At 48.0% G+C, this 26559-nt stretch overlaps 1 pseudogene; it reads left to right on the forward strand.

The window, feature by feature from the left end:
• The first annotated feature begins 746 nt into the window (after window positions 1-746).
• LOC142596426 (uncharacterized) lies at window positions 747-2693 on the forward strand (annotated as a pseudogene).
• The last annotated feature ends 23866 nt before the right edge of the window (window positions 2694-26559 follow it).

Raw genomic sequence — 26559 nt, forward strand, 5'->3', positions numbered from 1 at the left:
TAAGTGTCGAACAGCTGATGGAAGGAACACAATACAGGGATTATCATCTTGGTTCTCAAGTCTACCTACTCCTGACACTATCCAGAGTGATAATGCCTCACACTTTTCATGTAAGGAAGTACAGGAATGGGCAAAGCAGGAGGGAATTCAATGGGTATTTCACACCCCATATTACCCCCAATCAAATGGCATAGTAGAAAGAATTAATGGCTTATTGAAAAAAAGCCTTGAACCTCGCAAGGCACGGTGGGATACTCGACTCTATAAAACAATTCACCAATTAAATAACCGATATGGACCCACCGGAAGCCCAGTGAGTCGAGCATTCTTTGCTAAGACTAAACCTAATATTCCCTGTACTGATGAAAGAAAATCCTCAATGACATTTCAACCCGGTCAACCAGTTATGGTTAACTTACCACAAATTGGAAATGTACCTATGACTCTGATTAAACCTCGGGGTACACTGGCCTAGGAAGCTATTGATAACAATGGTACAAAATACAGAATTACTACTAGGTGGATTTATCCAGTATCATAAAGGGGTAACCCGTTCGGACTCTCCCCACCGAAACAGTTTTCTTCTCTTTTCTCTTTCTCTTGCAGTTTCCCTTCCCGGGATGGCGAACCAAAATGCCATATTCACATTGCTACTCCAAACCCTGGCAATGTCACTCCTCTCCGCCTGTGGTCAGGGCACAACAGAGTGGCCATGGTCTCGAGCTCACATTAAGTATACCGGAAGTATGGGAATACACTCCGATACGGGGAATTTGAACCTTTCTGTTGTGGTAATACATGGAACCAAGGTATACTTAGAAAATGAATGGAGCTGGGAGGAAGACAACGCTGTCGGTAAAATTCCTCGACTGCAGGGGATGAAAGGGGAAGAAATCAAAATAGGATGCCGGGTGATCAATGGGTCTGCCCATGAAAAGGCATCTCAGATCTCTGTGTCCCACACTACATCAAACCCAACAGGAAAGGATGTAAAACTTTGTGCCCCTGAAACCCTGGACTGTTGGTACAATTTCACTCTAACACAGCCTGTTCTTGTAGTCTGCCTGTGGGCTCGCTACAACATAGGGCTATCCTTCAGATTCAAAATAGACACTACTGAACCTGGTACAATAACACGTGCCCCTATTGTGACTAACAGAAAATCACTACCTCCACAAATTTCTGGAATTGGACCGTATGTGATCAAAAATACTGGACAACAACGAATATTATTTAACCCATTATGGTCCCTTAAACAGGTGGAACTCCTCATGCAGACCAATATCTCTACAATTAAGCCCACCTGCTCACCATTCTTGCATACGTCCTATACAGGGTGGTTAACGTGGTTACATAAACAAACCCTCACATCCCCAAAGCAAATAAAGAGAGATGTCACAAGCATTATAGGGGCAGGATTGGGAGTCTTGAATAATAGAGATGCTGAAATTCTCATGAATAAATTAAGCACAACAGCAAATGATTTGAGCAAGTTAGAACACCCCTTACGATCTTCTCTGTCCATATTAGGCACTAATCAATGGCTCGTAGCTGGCATATTGCCTAAGTGGGAAAGAATTAATGAAAGGGACCACCAGCTAATCATGGATGCATTAGGCACAGCTCAGACCAATCTTTCCCTCGCTCTTAGTTGTATTCAGGCCCAATAGTGGATACAATCTACTGTAACAACAATTATAAGAGAAGGTGAGGAGGGAACCTTACCTACAGAGATTTGAAAGATAATCTGGGATAATGCAACCCAGTTTGAACGAGACTTCCAATCCTGGTGGCATCTAATCAATTTTACCTACGACCCCACTGACAATAAAGCCACAGCTTTCGTACTGACAATACGCAATGCTTCAGTATACACCATCTACCCAATCATTGCGCTGGGATTAAACTACAACGGAGCTGTACTTTACCCCTTAAAACATAGAGTATGGGCCCGACAAACTGAAAATAAGTGGCAAACTATTGATGTCGATGCATGTGGTGTGCGAGAGCAACAGGGGTTTATCTGTGAAAGTAATACTATTAAAGCCCAAGACATTTGTCTCGACACCGAACAGAGTGTCTGTCATTTTGAAATACATCCCAATCAGGCCCCTGAAACTGTACTTATATACACTGGACAGGGATGCATTTGTATGAGAACCCTCTGTGACTCCGTATCTGTAGATGACATCACTATAGATATATATAATCACTCAAACACTTGTATCTGTAATTTTATCCACATCACAGGATGTGACTTTAACTATTCAGCTCCTGCTTTAACCCATCAATTGCTGCGATCTAACTATATGCTGTATCAAAACTTATCACCTACCCCCATCGGAATGAATCTCACACTAGTGAAAAAGCTGTTGCAGCTGGATCGACTACTAAAAAGAATTCAAATTCATGGACAAAAGACTCTGATTACTATCCATCATGACACAGAGAGGATACATCGCATCCTAGAACAGGTCAGAAAAGACGGGGAACATCACTGGTGGGATAGCCTATTCGGATGGTCACCAACAGCAACAGGGATTCTGAATCAACTATTACACCCTACTATAATTTTGCTTATTCTTACCGTATTATGTTTACTATTGAATGTAGTCTTATATGTTAAAGTGTGGAAAATAGATAGACAACTAACATTGTTACCAACACCTCCTCGCATATATGAAACTGTTTAATCAAATTTAATAATTTAACAGACCAACCAAAAATTTCCCTCAAAATTCATAATTGGAACATGGCATTGATCTGTTTATAGGCACAGAGGCAAGAGGCAACCACACCGCCACTCTGTGGGTGAGATGGATTGACTTTAGTCACGGGGTGGATTGTGGTGGTACATCTTCCCCCTGCCCCTGTTTTTTTTTCTGTCTGTCCTGTTTTTCCCCTTTACTTTGTCTGCTTTACAAACTCAGGAATTCGCAGGCCGCAGCTTTTGCGTAGAGAGTTGGTCAGTTAAGCACCCCTTAATTGTACCAGAAACTCCTACATGGCTGGAGCAGAGAGCAGCCCTGTTCTTATCAACATTCATATTATGGCTAATGAGGGGAACGAGAACAAACAGCTACCCCAGACAGCCTTGAAACAGGGTGGTATCATCACTCCTGGAATTCCAACAACAAGCCGACCCGAATTGTGGCTCAGATGGAAATTTACTGGTGATTAAAGTCAATCATCTCACAATCCTATAAACGGCAGTCCTAAGTGAGGCCCTTTGAGCTCTCCCGGACCGCCATGGGCTGTACCAGGATCTCCCTCCGATCGGAGCGTCGCTCGGAGTCAGCGAAACTTAGCAGATATCCGAAAGTCTGCTGCTACCAGAACTCCATTGCTGGAGATTGACAACGGAGCCTGGGCTGCTGATATTCTTCACTCCTCAAGGCTCTACTCTCGCCCATTGAGAAATGCCAAGGCATTAGACGTGAGTATTTCACTAAACTCGAGGGGAATTTTTAACAGGTATACTATTTTCATATATGCATTTATAGTTGTAAGTGTGCATGCATGAATCAATTTAAGTAGTTTGTAGATGTATGATTTAATTTTAAAAAGAGTTTTATATTGCTGTACTATTCTTATAGCATTACTCTTATAAACCGTTGACCAAGTCTGAGACTAGGAGTGGGCCCAGCCGCACCTAGGCTCCTCTCTGAGAAGGAGTCTAGAAAGCAAGGGGGTCCATTCCAAACCTCGTGACTCAACGGGAGGGCTTCCGTATTCCCTACATACAATTTCTCTTTCTCTCTCATATAATCCAAATTTCCTTTATATACTTTTCCTATGTACTAGATATACATATTACATACATTACCCTTATCCATATAAACCGTTGACCAAGTCTGAAACTAGGACTAGACCTAGCCGCACCTAGGCTCCTCTCTGAGAAGGAGTTTAGAAAGCAAGGGGGTCTAGTCTGAACCTTGTGACTCAACAGGAGGGTCCCTTTTTGCCCCCCCCCTCCCCCTTTAGTCCATATATACGCAATGCTTTTATGAATCATCTTAACTTGTTGTGATTTAATTCTCTTTTATGTGCTTCTGTGTAGTAATAGAGTGAACCTTGCCATCTTCGAATCTGTAACTAAGTCACTGTTTGATCAATTTGTCTAATCACTTTATTAATCATTGATGACTGAGTGCTATTAAAAATACTATAATCAAATTCTGCAACTCGCTATAAGTAAACTCTAACTTTTACTAAATCAAACTGTGTAAAGTCACTCATTCATAGTGAATTGACATAATCAGCAGGATTCACAAACCTGAATTCGTGACACCAGTCATCCCCAGGGTACTCAGCCCCCTGAGCTGGAAGACAGGGACGGGGAGCAGAATGGAGCCCTCATAGTCCAGGAGGAAGCAGTTAATGACCTGCTATGCCACCTGGATGCTCACAAGTCTATGGGGCCGGATGGGATCCACCCGAGAGTATTGAGGGAGCTGGCAGAGGAGCTCACCAAGCCACTGTCCATCATCTATCAGCAGTCCTGGTTAACAGGGGAGGTCCCTGATGACTGGAGGCTTGCCAATGTGACGCCCATCTACAAGAAGGGCCGGAAGGAGGACCCGGGGAACTACAGGCCTGTCAGCCTGACCTCGGTGCCGGGGAAGATTATGGAGCGGTTCATATTGAGGGAACTCAACAGGCAAGTGCAGGTCAACCAGGGGATCAGGCCCAGCCAGCATGGGTTCATGAAAGGCAGGTCCTGCTTGACCAACCTGATCTCCTTTTATGACCTGGTGACGCGCCTGGTGGATGAAGGAAAGGCTGTGGACGTCATTTACCTGGACTTTAGCAAAGCCTTTGACACAGTCTCCCATAGCATTCTCCTTGGGAAGCTGGCAGCTCATGGCTTGGACGGGTGTAGTCTTCACTGGGTACAAAACTGGCTGGGTGGCTGAGCCCAGAGAGTAGTGGTGAATGGAGTTAAGTCCAGTTGGCGGCCGGTCACGAGCAGTGTTCCCCAGGGCTCTGTTTTGGGGCCGGCCTTGTTTAATATCTTTATCAACGATCTGGATGAGGGGATTGAGTGCGCCCTCAAGAAGTTTGCAGACGACACGAAACTGGGTGGGAGTGTTGATCTGCTGGAGGGTAGGATGGCCCTGCAGAGGGACCTGGACAGGCTGGACCGATGGGCCGAGGCCAACTGTATGAGGTTCAACAAGGCCAAGTGCCGGGTCCTGCACTTCGGTCACAACAACCCCATGCAATGCTACAGGCTTGGGGAAGAGTGGCTGGAAAGCTGCCTGGCGGAAAAGGACCTGGGGGTGTTGGTCGAAAGCCGGCTGAACATGAGCAAGCAGAGTGCCCAGGTGGCCAAGAAGGCCAACAGTATCCTGGCTTGTATCAGGAATGCTGTGGCCAGCAGGAGCAGGGAGGTGATTGTCCCCCTGTACTCGGCGCTGGTGAGGCCGCACCTCGAATACTGTGTCCAGTTTTGGGCCCCTCAATACAAGAAAGACATTGAGGTGCTGGAGCATGTTCAGAGAAGGGCAACAAGGCTGGTGAAGGGTCTGGAGAACAAGTCTTATGAGGAGCGGCTGAGGGAACTGGGGTTGTTTAGTCTGGAGAAGAGGAGGCTGAGGGGAGACCTTATCGCTCTCTACAACTACCTGAAAGGAGGTTGTAGTCAGGTGGGTGTTGGTCTCTTCTCCCACGTAGTTAGCAATAGGATGAGAGGGAAATGGCCTCAAGCTGCGCCAGGGGAGGTTTAGGTTGGATATTAGGAAAAATTTCTTCACGGAAAGGGTAGTCAAGCATTGGAACAGGCTGCCCAGAGAGGTGGTGGAGTCACCATCCCTGGAGGTGTTCAAAAAACGGGTAGATGTGGCACTTTGGGACATGGTTTAGTCTAGTCTAGCCTTGATTGGTTTCATGTGGACTTGGTAGTGTAGGTTAATGGTTGGACTGGATGATCTTAAAGGTCTTTTCCAACCTAAATGATTCTATGATTCTATGGTTTGCTGAGAGGCTGCAAGTGCTGCAAGCTGCCAGCCCGCCTCCAGGTATCCAGCTGGTGCCAGCTTCACCCCCCCCCCAAGGTGAGCATCAGCTGGGTGTATGGATGCCGGTCACACCCAAGGGAGAAGGCAAAGGAAAAGCACTTGGGAAAATGTCTTTTATTGCAAAAGGAGCAAATCGAAATCCCTCTCATCCCCCAAGCTAAGCAAGCCGCATGTGTTGGCCAGTGGTAGTGGTGACTGGATGGCACAAGGCAGGGTGCAGTTTGTACAGTAACAGATGGAAAGGGCAGGAAAAACATTGTGTAGGGCAAACAGGATGACATGGGGCAAGGCAAGCTCTTAAATGAGTTTCACGTGCTCCATTTCTCATGCCCCTGTAGTCATAAACAACTACCCCGTCCACCTCCTGGATGTCAGAGCTGTCTGGAAAGGGGGACCCTGGGGGCAGCAGGGACAGCCAGGATGCGGACAGACCTTCTGGGGTGCCCCAGGGAAGCCAAGAGCAGCCTCCTCTTCTTCAGCGCCTGCAAACAGTCCTGAAGCACGTGTCCTCTGAGAGCAACATGGACCGGCAAACCCCCTGGGTCCCTCCCAGAGTCGATGTCGATGGGCCCTTTTTGGGTGGGAGTCAGCAGAAATAGGGGCACGACTGTCTGGGCCTCACCCCTGAGGGCTGATGCAGCATCAGGGTTTGCCTGGACACGGTCTTTTCCAGGCCAGCCCTAAGGCACAACTATTCCCTTTGCTCTCAGGACCCAAGGGAGGGCAATCCATGACACACACCAGTGGGTCATCTCCATATCCCTGTCTCCTGCTACCACTGCAAACAGAAGAGCAGGGGGGCTGCCAGCTCCTCTCTTTAAAACATACATCAAAGCTTCAGGCTGCAAGCTTTAAATAAACCAACAATCTCAACTTTGTTTTCAGTGAAATCTGGGGTGAAAAAAAAGCTCCAAATCTGCCTGAACCACTGGCCCCACGTACTTGGCACAGATGGACATAGTTAAACTTCTTTTTGTTTTCCAAAGTTTTATATCAATCAAGGTGATTCATGTTAGAGTTCTCTCTAATAACAATTAAGAATTAGAAAAGTGGTTAAAAACAAACCCACCAGCATTACAGTCCAATGTAGAATGGCATGTGCAAACACAAGCATCCAGAAAACCCAACACACAACAGTGCAAGCTTCAAAGTTCAGTCGCACTTATGCCCTAACTACAGCATTTAGAAAAATAAGGGCATTCTATAATCTTACTCATTTATTCATACAGTTAAACAACAAAAAAAAAACTTTGATAATAAAAATCCTTTCTTTTGAGGGGAGGGGAAGGAGGACTGTGTGTCTAATGGAATTTCCTCCATGACCTTCCTGACAGTGCCTGAAACCACTGGGAGGGGATTGAAGGCATGCCTCTGGTTGCTCCCATCATTTTCATAATAAAGGGATACTAATGGGAACGCCCGGTTTCTCTTCACGAAGCCTCACCCCTTACTAGCGAGGGATGCAGTGAGCGGCACAGCAGAGACAGGGAGAAGACACGCAACATCCCCTGGTCGTGCTGGGATCCTTCCCATGAAGTCCTGTGCCCCAGATCCCACATCTTCACTGTCAGACGAGCCATGCAGCAACGTCTCCTCCACTGAATGACTCCCATGCCAAGGGAAGACAAGTCATTTCACAAGCCAGGGGAAGAGCTGGAGCCCCTCAAAGCATGGCCTTTATGCATTTCTGGGGCTGGAGAAACCTTCTTCACAGTCCATCCTCCTCATAAGCAGTGGTCAGACTCATGTCCAGGAGCTCCATGCCTTCATCTCCACCCTCCAGTCCAAGGGCCAAATCCTCCCAGTGCTCTGATGACTAATGCTGGGGCTCTGGGATTAACTTCTTGCTAGAGGGTGTCTGTAACTTGCAAAACAACCACTATTTGCACTGGTGCCAGGGAGCAAACCTGAGCCCTTTGTAGCTAAAAGCCACAAGAAGCATGCTTTGGGATATGCTTGTGCTCCCCCTGGGCAGGGACCTACAGGGCTCCCCTACATCTTGTTTTGAGGCAGAAACACTGAATTATGCAGGGCAGATTCAGACCTCAAGGGATGCTCCAAAGAGTCCATCAAACTGGATGGACTTCCTCAAGCACTTCCAATTTTGCCCCAGACACCTTAATTTCTACTTCTGGACCCCATCACAACCTCCAGGTTTAGCGCATCTCCTTTTCTGCCTCCTGCAAAGCCCAGTGCAGGAGATGGGCTTTGAAAAAGACCCTCACCGGTACCCAACCCTACCCAAAACACAGCTCCATCACCCTGGGTGGCAGACTCATGCCAGACCCATGCTCAGCCCAGATGCAATTCCATGAGAAACCCTGCAAACACTGAGCTCCTTGTCTGGCTGTAGTCCGGGCAGGGCACCCCGAACCTTCCCAGCTAATGCAGCTTAATTCTGCAGAGACTCATTAAAAATTCATGGGCTCAGACATGCTCCCACCCAGGGCACAGCCGGGAACATCCTGGCCTGGGGAGGAGGGCTGCCAGACTTCAATCCTGTTTGCTCCATCTTGGAGTGGAGATTTCCCATGGCTCTCTGTAAATGCATCTTTCCGTACAATACTGAATAGGAAAGCTGGGAAAGAGGTGTCTCTGCCTCCAACAGCAACCTCACCTCAGTGCAAAAAAGGGTGTTTTCCACCTACCGGCAAGTGCCGCTTGCAGGAACCTGCTGTTCCCGGGGAAGCACTGCATGTACTTTTTGAGAACTGCTTTGCTTCAGGCAGTCCTTTTGCCAGCAACAAACCTGAAAGCTCATCTATCCTTAAAAACCAAAAGGGATGATAGGAGCAGGATAATCATGTAACAAAGTCAGGCCATAAAGGCTTTAAAAAGACTAATTTGGCACACTGCTATGGACGGTGCTGCTCTAGGAAAGGCGACGTTGACACCCAAGGCAAAACACACAGGCAAGATCCTTGCAGTGGGCGTTAGGTGGGCGAGGAGGTGGGATGTAGCTGCCCCAGCAAGCGATATGCAGCCCATAGAGGTAAAATATCTGGACATCACTCCAGAGTAACCTGGCCAGCCTAGTACCCAGGAAAGCGGGAACATGGGGCAAGTGTTAGTCTAGTGTGACAGTAGACCAAAGGGGGAAAAAAATATATGTGTGTATATATATGTATGTGTCCTGATGTTTTAGTTGTTGCTAAGTACTGCTTATGCTAGTCAAGGACTTTTCAGCTTCCCATGCTCTGCCAGGTGCACAAGAAACTGGGAGGGGGCACAGCCAGAAGAGTAATAGTTGATCCAAACTGACCAAAGGGCTATTCCATACCATATGACGTCATGCTCAGTATATAAACTGGGGGGGTTGGCCAGGGAGCAGCGATCGCTGCTCGGGAACTGTGTGGGTATCGGTCGGCGGGTGGTGAGCAATTGCATTGTGCGTCACTTGCTTTGTATATTATTATTATTATCATTGTTATATTGTTATTATTATCATTACTATTTTACTGTATTTCAATTCTTAAACTGTTCTTATCTCAACCCAGGAGTGTTTCTCACTCTTACTCCTCCGATTCTCTCCCCCATCCCATCGGGGTAGGGGGAGTGAGCGAGTGGCTGCGTGGTGCTGAGTTGCTGGCTGGGGCTAAACCACGACAGTATGTCTAGTTTGTTTTCTGCTCTTAAAAAAGTCCTTTAAAATATATTTGCCATATTATAAAACTTAAGGCAGGCTGTACTGTAGCAATCCTCCCACATCACATGCCCCCATGTCCAGCGCTGGGCGCTCCCACGAGACCAGAAATGCTCCCACTGGCACTAACCAACCTTCATCTCTTGAAATCCTTGGGAACTGAAAAGGTATTAGGTTAACTACGTGTCTGCAGACATACTGACAACTCTTTCCTGATCTATACAGAGAAAATTCTACCTACCGGAACCCAGTGTCCCACCTGCCCCAAATTAAAAAAAAAAAGATCACCCCCCTCCAAATAAAAAAAAAATATTACCCGAAGGACAGTGAAGTCTACTTAATTCCCTTCCTCAACCCCAGACCCAAATGAAATGTGGAATTAGAATTATTATTTGTTACAAAGGTCTAGGTAAGGCATGATTATCCCAAAGCTGATGGAGGAGCCTGTTAGGAAACCCAGTGGAAATAGGCAACTTTGTCCAGGTCTACAGGATAATCTGTGAGCAGCACCGGAGTCTTCTCAAACAACTCCCCCTTGTAGCTGCGCCACTTGCCTGCCAGCAGGTAGACATAACACTCCTGCTTGCCCATCTCCAGGACAGGTGCCGCCATGAGGATGTCCCCGATGAGGAACTGGGAGCTGATTCTGTGAGCGGCCTCATCGCAGGGTGAGATCCATCAGATGGGCCGGATGATGGGGTTGCCTGTGTCGGTGACCTCTCCAGCCAGTTCCAGCAGCAGCAGGGCCACCAGTGACTCATGGAGCTCCGTGAACTTCTGTGCGATATCCACCACCTCCTTGTTGTAGAGCCAGGGTGGGATGGAGAACTCCATGGAGGGCATAAAAGCTGACAGCTCCAGCCACCGCACATATAGCTCCTGGTCCGGGATCTCCACCACCCCATCTGCCTTACTGGGGAAAAAATTCCCCCCAATCATGTCAGCGGATATGAAGGGGTACACCAGCATGCTGATGGTGAGCACCATGGGGATGAGGGACCTGAGGCCAAGCTCACAGCCCCAGATGGAGTTGCAGTCTCTGATGTGGAGGAAGCAGGAGATGTCCTGCAACTGGTAGCCCACCTGCACCTCAGCCAGATTGTAGAAGAAGATGGCCATCTCTGTGTAGTGCCGCAACCAGATGCTGCAGTCCAAGAGTGGCCGGAAGGTGCTGAACTGCTTGGGCAGTGTTGTGGTTTAGCCCCTGTCGTCAGCCAAGCACCACACAGCCACTCGATCACCCTCCACGCTTGGTAGGATGGGGGAGAGAATCGGAAGGGCAAAAGTAAGAAAAGTGGTTGGTTGAGATAAGAACAGTTTAATAATTGAAATAAAATAATAATAATAATAGTAATAAAAATTGTAATGAAAAGGAGAACAAAGAGATAGAGAGAAACAAAACCCAGGGAAAGAAAAGTGATGAAACTGCTCACCACCTGCTGACTGATAGCCAGCAAGTTCCTGAGCAGTGATAGCTGCCCTCCAGCCAACTCCCCCCAGTTTATGTACAAAGCATGATGTCATATGGTATGGAATAGACCTTTGGTCAGTTTGGATCAACTATTACTATTCTGGCTGTGCCCCCTCACAGCTTCTTGTGTACCTGGCAGAGCATGGGAAGCTGAAAAGTCCTTGACTAGCATAAGCAGTACTTAGCAACAACTAAAATATCAGTGTGTTATCAACATTCTTCTCCTACTAAATCCAAAACACAGCACTATGCCTGCTACTAGGAAGAAAATTAACTCTATCCCAGCAGAAACCAGGACAGTCTCCACCCCTTATTCTATACCATCTACGTCATGCACAGGTCCCACCCCTTTCCAATACATTCTAATGAATCACCACCACTTTCCCTATCTTGATATATACACATAGATATCATTCCCTTTGTCTATGGGCCATCCCTCTAAAATGTCCATTGAGTTCATTTAATCCATGACTTTGGGTTCCATCTGTCATCACAGTCTTTCAGAGCAGGAGAGGTGGTGTGCGGTGTTGGATTGTTGCATGCTGAAGCCAGTTCTCATTCCAACATGGCTTCATCAAAGTTCATTTTCATTAAGCTGGGCGATTCTTACTGTAATACCATTCATGTGGCATATAGCAACCATAGAAGAGATGACATACAGTATTATAGAGCAATTAACATCTTACAATTCAGTTCATTGGCTATTTACACACAAAATCAGATTCCCTTGAGGTACACATTGGACTTGCCCATCCTTTTGCATCACCCACCAAGTGCACCCAGGTCCTTGAGCAAAAGCAGTCCCACGAATGGGTTTGCCTTTGCCAGAGGGGGAAGTAACCCAGACTGTCTTCCCCAGCATGTTTTTTACGTGCACTACAGGGACTTTATCTCCTTCTACAGTACGTAAAAGTTTTGATTGGGCAGGGCCAGCTCAATTGGCAGATCCCCTGGTGTTGACTAACCGGGTGGCTTTTGCTAAATGTGTATCCCAATGTTTGAATGTCCCACCTACCATTGCTCTCAGGGTAGTCTTTAACAGTCCATTGTATTGTTTGATTTTCCCAGAGGCTGGTGCATGCTAAGGGATGTGATATACCCACTCAATGCCGTGCTCTTTGGCCCAGGTGTCTATGAGGTTGTTTCGGAAATGAGTCCCGTTGTCTGACTCAATTCTTTCTGGGGTGCCATGTCGCCACAGGACTTGCTTTTCAAGGCCCAGGATAGTGTTCCAGGTGGTGGCTTCCTTGATTGCAGCACATATTTCACATTCATTAATAACCTGTGCAATACGGTCCATAGTTAAGTCCACCCCTCGATTGCGAGCCCATCTATATGTTGCATCCCTTCCTTGATGACCTAAGGCTTCATGGGCCCACCAAGCTATAATTCACCCTTATGTTGCCAGTCCAGATCCACCTGAGCCACTTCAATCTTAGCGGCCTGATCCACCTGCTGGTGGTTTTGATGTTCTTCAGTGGCCCAACTCTTGGGTACGTGAGCATCTACGTGATGTACTTTTACAACCAGGTTCTCTACCTGGGCAGCAATATCTTGACACAATGCGGCAGCCCAGATGGGTTTGCCCCTGCGCTGCCAGTTGCTCTGCTTCCATTGCTGCAACCACCCCCACAGGGCATTTGCCACCATCCATGAGTCAGTATAGAGATAAAGGACTGGCCATTTTTCTCTTTCAGCAATATCTAAAGCCAGCTGGATGGCTTTCACCTCTGCAAACTGACTCGACTCCCCTTCTCCTTCAGCACTTTCTGCGACTTGTCCTATAGGACTCCATACAGCAGCTTTCCACCTCCGATGCTTTCCCACAAGACGACAGGACCCATCAGTGAACAGGGCATATTGCTTCTCATTTTCTGGCAATGTATTATACAGTGGGGCCTCTTCAGCACGTGTCACCTCCTCCTCTGGTGATATTCTGAAGTTTTTGCCTTCTGGCCAGTCCATGATCACTTCCAAGATTCCTGGGCGACTGGGGTTTCCTATTCGAGCCCGTTGTGTGAATAGCGCAACCCACTTACTCCACGTAGCATCAGTTGCATGATGTGTAGAGGGCACCCTCCCTTTGAACATCCAGCCCAGCACCGGCAGTCGGGGTGCCAGCAGGAGCTGTGCTTCAGGACCAACCACTTCCAAAGCAGCTCGAACCCCTTCATATGCTGCCAATATCTCTTTCTCAGTTGGAGGATAGCGGGCTTTGGATCCTCTGTATCCCCGACTCCAAAACCCTAGGGGTCGACCTCGAGTCTCCCCTGGTGCTTTCTGCCAGAGGCTCCAGGTAAGGCCCTTCTCCCCGGCTGCGGTGTAGAGCACATTTTTAATATCCTGCCCTGCCCGGACTGGCCCAAGGGCTACTGCATGAACTATCTCCCGTTTAATTTGTTCAAAGGCTTGTTGTTGCTCAGGGCCCCATTTGAAAACATTCTTCTTCCAGGTCACTTGATAAGGAGGGCTTACAATCTGGCTGTAATTTGGAACATGCATTCTCCAAAAACCCACAACACCCAAGAAAGCTTGTGTTTCCTTTTTGCTAGTTGGTGGGGACATGGCTGTTATTTTGTTGATCACATCGATTGGGATCTGACGACGTCCATCTTGCCATTTTATTCCTAAAAATTGGATCTCCTGTGCAGGTCCCTTGACCTTACTGTGTTTTATGGCAAAACCAGCCTTCAGATGGATTTGGAATATTTTCTTTCCCTTCTCAAAAACTTCTTCTGCTGTATTTCCCCACACAATGATGTCATCAATATACTGCAGATGTTCTGGAGCTTCACCCTGTTCCAGTGCCGTCTGGATCAGTCCATGGCAAATGGTGGGGCTGTGCTTCCACCCCTGGGGCAGTCGGTTCCAGGTGTACTGAACACCCCTCCAGGTAAAAGCAAACTGGGGCCTGCACTCTGCTGCCAAAGGGATTGAGAAAACACATTAGCGATGTCCATTGTGGCATACCACTTGGCTGCCTTTGACTCCAGTTCGTACTGAAGTTCTAGCATGTCTGGCACAGCAGTACTCAGTGGCGGCGTAACTTTGTTCAGGCCAGGACAGTCCACTCTTAGTCTCCACTCCCCATTAGACTTTCGCACTGGCCATATGGGACTGTTAAAGGGTGAGCGAGTCTTGCTGATCACTCCTTGGCTCTCCAGTCGACAAATCAGGTTATGGATGGGAAGCAGGGAGTCTCGGTTGGTGCAATATTGCCACCGGTGCACTGTTGTGGTAGCAATAAGCACCTGTTTTTCTTCGACCCTCAGCAATACCACAACAGAAGGGTCCTCTGAGAGACCAGGCAAGGTGGACAGCTGTTTAATTTCCTCCATCTCCAAGGCAGCTATACCAAAAGCCCACCGGTACCCTTTTGGGTCCTTGAAATGCCCTCTCCTGAGGTAGTCTATGCCAAGGATGCACGGAGCCTCTGGGCCAGTCACAATGGGGTGCTTTTGCCACTCATTCCCAGTTAGGCTCACTTCTGCCTCCAATACAGTTAGCTGTTGGGATCCCCCTGTCACTCCAGACATACAGATGGGTTCTGCCCCTGCATAGCTTGATGGCATTAGGGTACCCTGTGCACCAGTATCCCCTAGAGCCTTCTACTCCTGTGGGTCTGATGTGCCAGGCCATCAAATCCACACAGTCCAGTAAACCTGATTGTCCCTTTCCTCCACCTGGCTGGAGGCAGGGCCCCTCTAACACTGGTCATATTATTCGTTACTCACTTGTAAATATGAGTCCGGAGTCCCTTCATTAAGATCAGAAGTAAACTTAGCCCTCTTACTCTGTCTGGGGAACTGCCCACTGGAAACTGGAGCAGCAGTTTTCCTGGAAGAACCCCCCTTGTGTGGTTGTTTTTCCTTGCAACTCACATGGCCATGTGTCTAGGTTCAAAGTAGGTTTTCCATCCCACTTCCTCATGTCCTCTCCATGGTCACACAGGTAAAACTACAGGGTGCCCCGTGGTGTGTACCCCCTATATCCTCTCTCTTGATGGCTGAGATACTGGTCCATATACGTGGAGAGTAGGATGTATTCTTTTTGAGTTCCTGGAACTCTCGGCACAGTTTCTCCACAGCCGAGACAAGACAGGAAGAGATGCTTTCTTCGTGTTCCCCGAGTCGGCCAGCCACTTCATCCACCATTGGTGCCTCTTCATCTTTCCATGCCAGTATTGCCAACGAGTTGGCAAACAATGCTGGTGCATTCTGTGCCACCTTCCGCCACATGGGTCGTTTGCACCTGACTTCATCTGGATCTTTGGGTGACCGCTCATTGTTCAGGTCACTATAAATCACCTCCAGCATGGCTAATTCCCTCAGGTACTGGATACCCCTCTCCATGGTGGTCCATTTGCCTGGGCAGTATATAACATCCTCCTTGAAGGGATACCTTTCCTTCACGCTTGACAGAAGTCGCCTCCAGAGGCTGAGCGGTTTTGCCCTTTTCCAATTGCTTTGTCAATGCCCCCTTCCCTAGAAAGGGATCCCAGCTGCTTGGCTTCCTTACCCTCTAATTCCAGTCTACTAGCCCCATTATCCCAGCATCGTAGCAGCCAGGTGATGATGTGCTCGCCTGGATGACGACTGAAATCTTTTCACATATCTCACAGCTCACTCAGGGATAGGGATCGGGTGGTTGCCATCTCGTCTATGTATTCTTCCTCTTCCTCCTCTTCTGACAGGAGTTGCCTCCAGAGGCCGAGGGTTTGTGCTCCTTTTCTGATCGCTTTGTCAATGCCCCCTTCCCTAGGAAGGGATCCCAGTTGTTTGGCTTCCTTACCCTCTAATTCCAGGCTACTGGTCCCGTTATCCCAGCATTGGAGCAGCCATGTTACAGTGTTCTCACCTGGACAACAGCTGAAATCTTTTTGCATATTTCGCAGCTTACTCAAGGATAAAGATTGGGTGGTTTCTGTCTTGTATACGAATTCTTCCTCCTCCTCCTCCTCTCCTTGTTGTGGCCCTGCTTTTTCATCATCCCTTTCTAAACGAGCTGACTTTCGCTTCCAAGATTTCTTCTTTTGTATAGGGGCGACTGATACTGGCACAGGTTGGTTCCCTGGAGTAGCCGCAGTGCCAGTGGCTGGGGTTGGAGTAGCCACAGTGCCTGTCGTCTTGTCAGCAGATCCAGAGACCTGCTATTTCTTTTGAGGGTACTGATTAGTGTTGAACAGGGCTCGATAGGCATGGGTCAGCCCCCAGCATGTTGCAATGATTTGTGTCTCTCTGGAGTTGCCAGGGTGACAACATACCTTTTCCAAATACTTTACTAATTCTTCAGGATTCTGCACTTGTTCAGGGGTGAAGTTCCAAAACACGGGAGGTGCCCACTGTCCTAGGCTTTTGCCCATACTATCCCACACATCCTGCCACTCATAACTATCCAGCCTTGGGGCAGATCCCTGGATAATATTCTTAAATTGCTTACTAACCTTTGTCAAAACCGAAACAATATTCCTAAGAAATACCAATAGAAGTATCTTAACTGCCCAGGGATGTTCAAGATGCTGAAAAGCTATTGTAATGAAGGAGGAAACATCATAGAAGAAGGTAGCGAAGGTGCCATTCTGTATTTCCTCCACAACAATCCTCTCAGAGGAAGAAGTATAATCACTAATTCTCTTCATGAGGTGGTACCCAAAGTACATTAATGGTTTCGGTACAAAGTTTAAATACCAGATAAAGCTCAAGGTCAGTGTTTTAATAACAAATTTCCCAGGCAAAACATCACTAATCACTGCAGAGCACAGCAAACTGCAAAAACCAACACCAAGCTTTAACATGTACAGCAAAATAAGGAGCATGGTGCAGATCAGATGAACTAAGATCGAGAACAGATGAGTCAATATCATGACCTGTGACTATTAACAGATACAAATTCCTTAATAAGCTCTGGATAATCTGTTAGTATCTCATACCCTTCGTAGCCCCACATTGGGCATCAAAAATGACTGTCGTGGTTTAGCCCCTGTCGTCAGCCAAGCACCACACAGCCGCTCGCTCACCCTCCCTGCTTGGTAGGATGGGGGAGAGAATTAGAAGGGCAAAATTAAGACAAGTTGTGGGTTGAGATAAGAACAGTTTAATAATTGAAATAAAATAGTAATAATAGTAATAAAAAATGTAATGAAAAGGGAACAATGAGAGAGAGAAACAAAACACAGAAAAAAACCCCAAGTGATGCAACTGCTCACCACCCGCTGACCGACGCCCAGCCAGTCCCCGAGCAGCGATTGCTGCCCACTGGCCAACCCCCCCCCCTATTTTATATACTGAGCATGACGTCATATGGTATGGAATAGCCCTTTGGTCAGTTTGGATCAACTATTCTGGCTGTGCCCCCTCCCAGTTTCTTGTGCACCTGGCAGAGCATGGGAAGCTGAAAAGTCCTTGACTAGCATAAGCAGTACTTAGCAACAACTAAAACATCAGTGTGTTATCAACATTCTTCTCATACTAAATCCAAAACACAGCACTATGCCTGCTACTAGGAAGAAAATTATCTCTATCCCAGCCGAAACCAGGACATCCTGGAATTGCCTAAGTTGGTTCTGACAGTGGTTTCTTTGGAAAGTCCCTGCAAGCAGGGAGGGAGCTGAAGTGTCTTCCTAAGAAGTGAAGCCTAATGGTAAGCCAGTGAGGTACGATGGGTGGTGGGAACCCAGCCTCGGGCACTAGCAGGATCTGTGCATGTACAAGCAAAAAGAAAACTGCTGCAATAACACATTTAACACTGACTCTTGATTCTCATGCACTGAACGTGAGGCTGGCGGCAGCTCTGCTGGGCAGCCTGGCCTGGATCCCATATCCCAGGGGGCTGCTCTACTCCTCCCCGATCCTGTGTGCACTGCTGCCTGCTCCCTGACCCCTCACGCTCCGCTCTCCTAAGGCAACCCTAAGCATCTCGCATGGAAGAGGCAGAAAGGTCAAGTTCACTGATACTTCTCCTCCTCTATATACTTTTCCAGCCTCCAACTATTTTCTGCTCAGGGGATTTTCTGACCCTGGTGTGTTTAACTCTTCAGTGGCTATCAGATCTCCTCCCTTGGCTTGCTCAGGCTCTTCCCGGCAGCAAGGATGCACAGCTGCTGTGTGCAGAGCCACCTCCTGCACGCTGTGAGCTTTCCCTTTGTGTCCCATCTGGGACCAGTCCCTGACCAGTCAGCCCCTGCCCATCCTCTCCAGGCCTCTCTGGATTTTATAGACCTCCATCATATCCCCACCAGGGACTGGTTTTCCCCACATGCATCAGCTTTGTGTTGACCTCACCGACCTCCCCTGCTTCCCACCATTTACCCATGTGTTTTTCCATGCCGAAACCTTCCTTCTCCTATGGCTGCTCTGCTCCCTTGGAGGCCTTTGCTGAGATACTTAGTCAAAAGTGGACCTTGGAGTAACGTAGAAAGCTATGAAGCCTTGTTGGTCAACCAAAAGCAAGATATTCTTAAGAAAACAGCAACGGTTGGGGAAAAAACACAGGCCAATGTGGTTGCCAGAAGCAACAGCTGGGAACTACTCTTGGAGAGCCATGCCACTGGAAAGTAATCCGAGTGCAGACCAAGAAGTATTTGCAATTGAGTACTTGCACTGACAAGTCGTTTGCCAGCTAATTACTGGAAGTTACCAGTAGGCTTTGTTGACTTCTCTATAAAAATGACAGAGCTTGATAAGAGCTGATCTGTTGTCCAAAGTGATGGAAATTATGCTCCCATAAACCCAGAGCTCCCAGTTGCCAGGTAGCTTCTCACCCAACTCCAGTTCTACCTGTTCTGCTCCCTCCTCTCCATAGGTAGATTGGCCACATCCACTGACCTGTCATAGAAATTTGTGTCCCTGAACTCTACATCCAAGTAAGCATGGTCAAAGCCTGGGGGAGGACCAGGGCAAAATACAGCTAATGTTGGTTCCAGTCAACAGCTTGTTTTGCAAAAAAACCTGAATCTCACCTCATGCCATGCTGGTCTTGGGCATGAAGTCAGGCAAAATATACAACAGAGTGCCAATCTCACTGTTCCCCTGTGCACATCTGGATTTCCTGCCTTTGACTAAACACATCTGGGTCATCACACCCCTCTTACAACAGTGTCTTCCAGCTGTTTTTAATTTCCTCATCCCACGTCCCTGGCCTGGTCTCCTGTGCTGGTAGCAGAGGGACATGCTCCCTTGGACGGAGGGATATCTTTTCATAAGAAGGAGTTATTGCTGGGCTGCATTCAAGTCTGCTCCTGCTCACTTATTCATGGCCTTGTTTGTCCATACCGACAGCATCTCAAGCTGCTTGCTTTAGTTAGATTCAATGTAATGTTCCTACAAGTGATCTTACTGGGCAACATCTTAGACCAAACGCCATCTGCATGGGGAACCCTCCTGCCTTAACTGGGAGCTTCCCTCCTTTTGCCACCGCACCTTCTCATTTCTATCTGGTCCTGACACTCTGCAGGAGGTGGAAACAGCCATCTGGGCCCCGGGGCCTAGGTCAGCACAGAAACAGCTTGTCCTCCTGTTCAGATGAGAAATTTGGCTGCGTTTTTTTGCTCATGGCAGGATATAACAGTGCTCTTTAACATCTTCATCAATGACATAGACAGTGGGATTGAGTGCACCCTCAGCAAGTCTGCAGACGACACCAAGCTGAGCGGTGCGGTTGACACGCCAGAAGGATGAGATGTCATCCAAAGGGACCCAGACAAGCTGGAGAGGTGGGCCTGTGTGAACCTCATGAGGTTCAACAAGGCCAAGCGCAAGGTCCTGCACCTGGGATGGGGCAACCCCCAATATCAATACAGGTTGGGGGATGAAGAGATTGAGAGCAGCCCTGCGGAGAAGGACTTGGGGGTACTGGTAGATGAAAAGCTGAACATGAGCCAACAATGTGCACATGCAGCCCAGAAAGCCAACCGTATCCTGGGCTGCATCAAAAGAAGTGTGGCCAGCAGGTCGAGGGAGGTGATTCTGCCCCTCTACTCTGCTCTGGTGAGACCCCACCTGGAGTACTGCATCCAGCTCTGGAGCCCTCAGCAGAAGGAGGACGTGGACCTGTTGGTCCACCCATGTGGAAGAGCAGTAAGGGGTAGTAGTCTGAGGGCCGTACCAGTCTGGGAAGTCTCCTGGTGATATCTCTGACCCGGGCTCCTGGCAGGCAGCAGACTTCCCTATGAGGAGGGTCCACCCGGCATATTGGACCCTCTGTTCCCCTCAAGAGGGAGTCTCCTACAACTATGACCCGTCTTTTCTTCCTTGTGGAGGTGGTAGTAATATGGGGGGTAGGTCTTTGTGGTCTTGGCAACTCTTCGGGTGTAGATGGATCGACGCCCACATCGTCCACTGACTGGTCCTACACATCTAGAGCCTCGTACCTATTGTGCAGAGGCACCTGGGGGGTCACAGTGGGCAAGGATTGTGGACTTCTTTCTACTCACTGCTTCCCTCTAAGACCCTGCCTACATCCTGGTGGGGGGAGGATACTGGCTCCCTTTGGTCACAGGCTTTCTCTGGAGGCTGTCCCTGGTCAGGTTTCCGGGAGCTCAGAGCGTGATTCCACCTGTCTATCTCTTGCTCAGATTCCCTGATGCTCCGTAGCCTGTCTACTTCCTCTCTTAGCTCTGCCACCAAGCCGAGTAGATAATCCACTTGGTCACAGCGCACACAGCTGTTTGCTCCACTGCCATCTGTTCCCAGAGCAAGCTGGTGGCACTCCCTGCAGCCGGAGACCTGGACGGTTGTGTGTTTCCGTGGGAGCTCAGTCTGGGTGGATACAGCCTTTCTGGGTAGTGCAGAGGATACAGCCTTCCGCCGGGTGGATACCATGGCCATGCCTAGGCTCCCTCTCACCAGCTGAACTTACCGAACCTACCTCTTGAGCTAGGAGGGGGACTTGGCCTTCCCCGCACGCCCTGCCCACGCCAACTTCTGCGCCAACTGCCGCGCCATGCCCTCCTGATGTGCCACACCCTGTTTGCCCATCCTGTTCGCCTCGCTCCTGGTCGCTTGCGCTCCCTGGGGGCTGCTTTTATAGGTGGGGGGGGTTTGGCCGCGGTCACTCCTGGCCCCGTCCACACTGCGTCAGAGCTGCCGCACGTCAGCAGCTCGCCCTTTCCTGCTCTTTCCCGCTCTAGGCGGGGGGCTGGGCTGCCTGCTCTCTCCCTGCACTTTTTGCCGCCTTAGCAAGCGTGCCCCGGTGCAAGCGTCCGCTCCGGAGCCCTTTGTCTCGGTGACTGCAGGGCTGCTGGACAGTGGGACTTGGCAGTGTTGGGAACAAAAGTAATTTCACCTCCTGAGTAAGGATCCTCTGTGCCTGATGTGTATCCCAAGGTAAATATGCTCCAGCTTTCTTTGTGGGTCTACCGCTTATGACTGTGTGGGGCATGTGCAATGATCGCTGCCAGTTACCTGTATCTAATCGTAAGCGACTCATTTAGATAGCGATGTCTCAACCTCAGGAAAGCAATAATGTATGGGCAGCAGATGGTGAACCTGTATGATGGACACAGGTTCACATCTTGGCAAGGATCACATGAAACATCACAAGGGAAATCCTGCTGTTGATAGCTAGCCTTACAGAGAGATCAATGCCACAAGAGGCAGCACTGTCAGGTAGGGATGACACTCGGACCACAGTTCAGAGGAGAAGGATTATGGCCCCAGCTTTACTGCCACACTCCCATGTAATGTTGAACCAAGCAAAGTTTAGCTAGAACCTCTGTTCCCAAGCTGTAAAATGGTCGTTATACTTTTGGACCTGAGATATGGTGTAAAGATAAAAAAATCTGTTAATAACTTGGTGTCATACGCTACTGAGGAGCTATACAAATCTCAAAGGAAAGCACTTCAGTTGCAGTGTTGAGGTTCCTCAGCTCACATATATTCCCGTGGCAGGCAGGCTGCCCTGGACCTTCAGTGGAGTGAGCCTCTGAAAACTGAAACCTACATAAAACCAAGAAAGCTAGGAGAAAGGGGCAGCTCAAAAGTGCAAAAGGCTGGTAGATAACATGGGGGCATGCAATGCTTGCTGCTAACGTGCAGGTAACACGGCGATTCTTTAGAGGGGAACGTATACTACCAGGGACTGTACACAGAGAACAAAACACAAATCTGCTGCCTGGGTTAAACAGTAACGCTCTTTGAAATTTAAAAAAAAACAAACAAACAAACCCAAACTTTCAAATGGACAGTCATTGCTAAGCAAGAAAAAATAGGCATGTTTAATAATAAAATCCATAATAAAACATATGAGAAAAAGATTTAGAGGAGCAACGTAGAGAGAGCATAAAAAACTACTAACAGAAGTTTTCAAATGTATCTGAAGTAGGAACTCGGTGGGGTTAAGGAGGCCAATAAATAACTGATGGAAATGTAAGAAGGACAACCAAGGCAGGGCAGGGTAGAAAGGCTGAATGGATTATTGGCACTGGTGTTCACTTCAGACGTGGTCAGGGAGGTCCTCGCATGGCAGCCACTCTCTGTAGTCTGAAGAATGTTATCAAACAAAATTGTCAAAAGAGGAAATTTTAGAAAAAAACAGCTAAATAATCTGTGGCAAATGACCAGCCCAGATGGCATTCACACTGAGTTAAAGGAAACTAAAGATGACATTTTTTTAAACTTCTAAGGAGTATGTAACCTATTACTTAAAGCAGCCTCAGCACCAAAGGACTGAGTTATGGCAATTATGTCCATCTTAAGAAGGATCCTTGCACAGCCTGGGGAAACACAGGTCACTAGGTTTGATTTCGGCATCAGGCAAGTCAGTAGAAACAAAGAACAGAATTTGCAGACACAGATAAATACAAGAAAAGTCAATACAGCTTTTGTAGTGGGAATGCCTGACATCTGTGATGGCATCAATGAGCGCATAAACATAGTGAGCTGGTCTTGACCTTGTGCTTGTGTTTGCAAAAGGCTTTTGATAAGATTCTTCCACCAAGGCCCTTAAGAAACTCCATTCTCATGGAGTAAGAGATTTCACCCACAGGCTGGAACAAAGAGGTGGAATAAGTTGACAATGATCACAGCAGAGTAAAGGTATCAGCAGGTACCGTGCTGTTCGACACAGTGATCTTGGGAAAAGGGGTGAATAATGAAGTTATAAAGTTTGCTGATGGCACAAAATTATTCAGAATAAAAAAAAATTAAGTTGACCATGTGGAGCTGCAGAAGGAGCTCATGATACTGATTGAGCAATAAAATGGTTTTTGAACTTCAGAGTTGAAAAATACAATGCAGTGTACATGGGAAAAACTATTTTAACCATAAATACCCAGCAATGCTCTCTTAACTAGCTGATACATTTTAGGAAGGAAGCACTGGTGTCCTTGCTGTCTTGAGTGAGCTCTTTACTTGTCTGATTCTCATCCTCTTCCCCTATTAGCAAATGCTAATGCCCAGTGCTGGAGACATGATTCTGGGCTCAGCAGATATTTTATCTGACCCAGTACAGTTCTCATACTCCCCTGTTACATTTTTATGCGGCTCTCAGATCATTACCTCAGAAATCGGTTACTCTCAGTTAAATGAAGCAAAGAGGTAAGAATCTTGCATTCCAGGTCCTAGAAAAACCATGGGGGCAGGGATTGTATTCATCCCTTTGGATTTTCTAAAGATTATGGGAGATTATATATGAGATATTTCTCTTGCCTTAGGAAGCTGGCAGCAACTTGGCTTCAAGGCAGAAACTCAAGCCCAGGGTGCATTGGGCATCTTCCATTCATCCATCCATACCTCTAAGGGGTAAAGAGGACTGGACTCATGAGCTGTCCAGAGATCCCACAGAAATTTAATTTCCATTTAGGCACATGGGCTTGGCAGGAATTGCCTGGATCAATGGCTATCACAGGTCCAAGAAACACAATATCCCAGTGTAGACACATCCATCCTCATCTCAGAGCCAGCACAGAAGTCATACCGTGGTTTGTGGCTGCCTTTCCCCATGCCATCAGGCCTGAGCAGAAAGCCCCATGCACTATTAATCTAGCAGACCCCCAGAATTTCCTGAGAGAAAACATGAGAGCTCTTTAAGCTATTGTTCATACCCTTGGTACTGTGTACTGGTTTCTGTTTATACTGTAATTAGTTTTTTCAGGTACTGAGCCAAATACTTGCTGCCAGGGAAAAGTAATGTTCTTTGCTTTGAGAGGGGAAATTCTGCAGAAATGGATGTTTAGATAAACATCAGTGTTCTTGTCTAACATCAGATTTCAGTCTCCTCTTACTCTTTATACTCAATATTGTATGCTGATGGGGCTTTTAAAACTGTGACTCCTGGGGAAAAGATGAAAAGATGTGCATTGGGTTTGTGTGGCAAGGTTTGGGTAGCGGGGGGGGGGGGGGGGGGGCTACAGGGGTGGCTTCTGTGAGAAGCTGCTAGAAGCTTCCCCTGTGTCCGACAGAGCCAATGCCAGCCGGCTACAAGACGGACCCATCTCTGGCCAAGGCTGAGCCAAACAGTGATGGTGGTAGCGCCTCTGTGATAACGTATTTAAGAAGGGGGAAAAAAAAACCCCAAAACACCAGGACACAAACTGCAGCTGGAGTGAGGAGTGAGAATATGGGAGAGAAACAACTATGCAGACACCAAGGTCAGTGAAGAAGGAGGGGGAGGAGGTGCGCCAGGCACCAGAGCAGAGATTCCCCTGCAGCCCATGGTGAAGACCATGGTGAGGCAGGCTGTCCCCCTGCAGCTCATGGAGGTTAACGGTGGAGCAGATATCCACCTGCAGCCCGTGGAGGACCCCACGCTGGAGCAGCTGGATGCCTGAAGGAGGCTGTGACCCCATGGAAGCCTGCGCTGGAGCAGGCTCCTGGCAGGACATGTGGACCCATGGAGAGAGGAGCTCACACTGGAGCAGGTTTGCTGGCAGGACTTGTGACCCCATGCTGGAGCAGTCTGTTCCTGAAGGACTGCACCCCATGGACAGGACCTACGCTGGAGCAGTTTGTGAAGAACTGCAGCCTGTAGGAAGGACCCACGTTGGAGCAGTTTATGGAGGACTGTCTCCTGTGGGAGCGACCCCACGCTGGAGCAGGGGAAGAGTGTGAGGAGTCCTCCCCTTGAGGAGGAAGGAGCGGCAGAGACAGCACGTGATGAACTGACTGCAACCCCCATTCCCTGTCCTGTGCTGCTGGGGTGGAGGAAGTAGAGAAAATCAGGAGTGAAGTTGAGCCAGGGAAAAAGGGAGGGGTGGGGGGAAAGTGTTTTAAGATTTAGTTTTTATTTCTCATTACCCTACTCTGATTTGATTGGTAATAAATTAAACTGATTTCCCCAAGTCAAGTCTGTTTTGCCTGTGACAGTAATTGCTGAGTGATCTCTCCCTGTCCTTATCTCAACCCTTGAACCTTTTGTTATATTTTCTCTCCCCTGTCCAATTGAGAAGGGGACTGATAGAGCAGCTTTGGTGGGCACTTGGCATCCAGCCAGAATCAACCCACCACACGGTACAGCCCCAGGAGGAAGTTGGAGCTTCCTCCGGTCCAACAGTAGAAGCTTCTAATCTGAGTCTCTCTGCTTCTTCCCCCAGATGTGTCCTACAATCACTCTAAAAAGCACCATGGAAATCAAGGGAAAAATGTTGGTGCCAGGCTTGCAGGTAGGTCCAGGGATCAGCCAGAGGAGGAAGCTACCAGGTTCATCAGTGCCCCTGACCTTCCCATCAATGTAGAGTTACATTCCCCTGGGTCCTGCTGAGGATACTCAGTAGGGAACAAGGGCACCAAATTACCTGTTAAAAAAACTCTTTTTAAAGATTAAACAAATCTCCCCAGGCCTGGAGTACAAAAGCAAGTAAAAACATGCAAATGCTTTGTCCTAGCCTATCAGTAGAAACAGATACCCACTAGCATTGGTGCCTTCCCCCAGCCCTTCTTATTTCATATCAGAGAGCTGCAGAGCGGAGAAGCATGAATAGTTGTTGTCTTCCCAGCAGGAAAGAAAACCTTTCCGTGGTCATTTTCAATAGAGGGATGCTGTGGCAGTGTAAAGCGGTTGTAAGGTGTTGATCTCACAGACAAAGCACTTGTTATCTGCTGGTCTGTAGGGACATTACAGGTGCTTTTTGTGGCAATCGTGGCTATTGCATAAGAATGAGGATAGGTATGACAAATGCATGATTGTTTTCCATGATATCCTTTCAGGCACCAACTGGAAGACATCCATGCTGGTCCTCAGCCCGTTGGCATTCATACTGGGATTAATAATACTGACACTCAATGTTCATTACAAGAAGGAAGTGAAACTAAGGTTCGTTTGGTTTGCCACTTCCCTGTCCAGCATTTCAAAACAGAAGTCTTGATTTGGCAACCTTCCCAATCCCACACCTGAAGTGTCTGGCTCTGAGCAGATGGCTCTGCTCACCCATGATGTCACCCTTGATGATTTCTCCTCTCTGCCATCCTGTTTCTCCCTCCCACTCACTATCC

The sequence above is a fragment of the Pelecanus crispus genome, chromosome W (assembly GCF_030463565.1).
Source record: "Pelecanus crispus isolate bPelCri1 chromosome W, bPelCri1.pri, whole genome shotgun sequence".
In the NCBI taxonomy this organism is placed as follows: domain Eukaryota; kingdom Metazoa; phylum Chordata; class Aves; order Pelecaniformes; family Pelecanidae; genus Pelecanus; species Pelecanus crispus.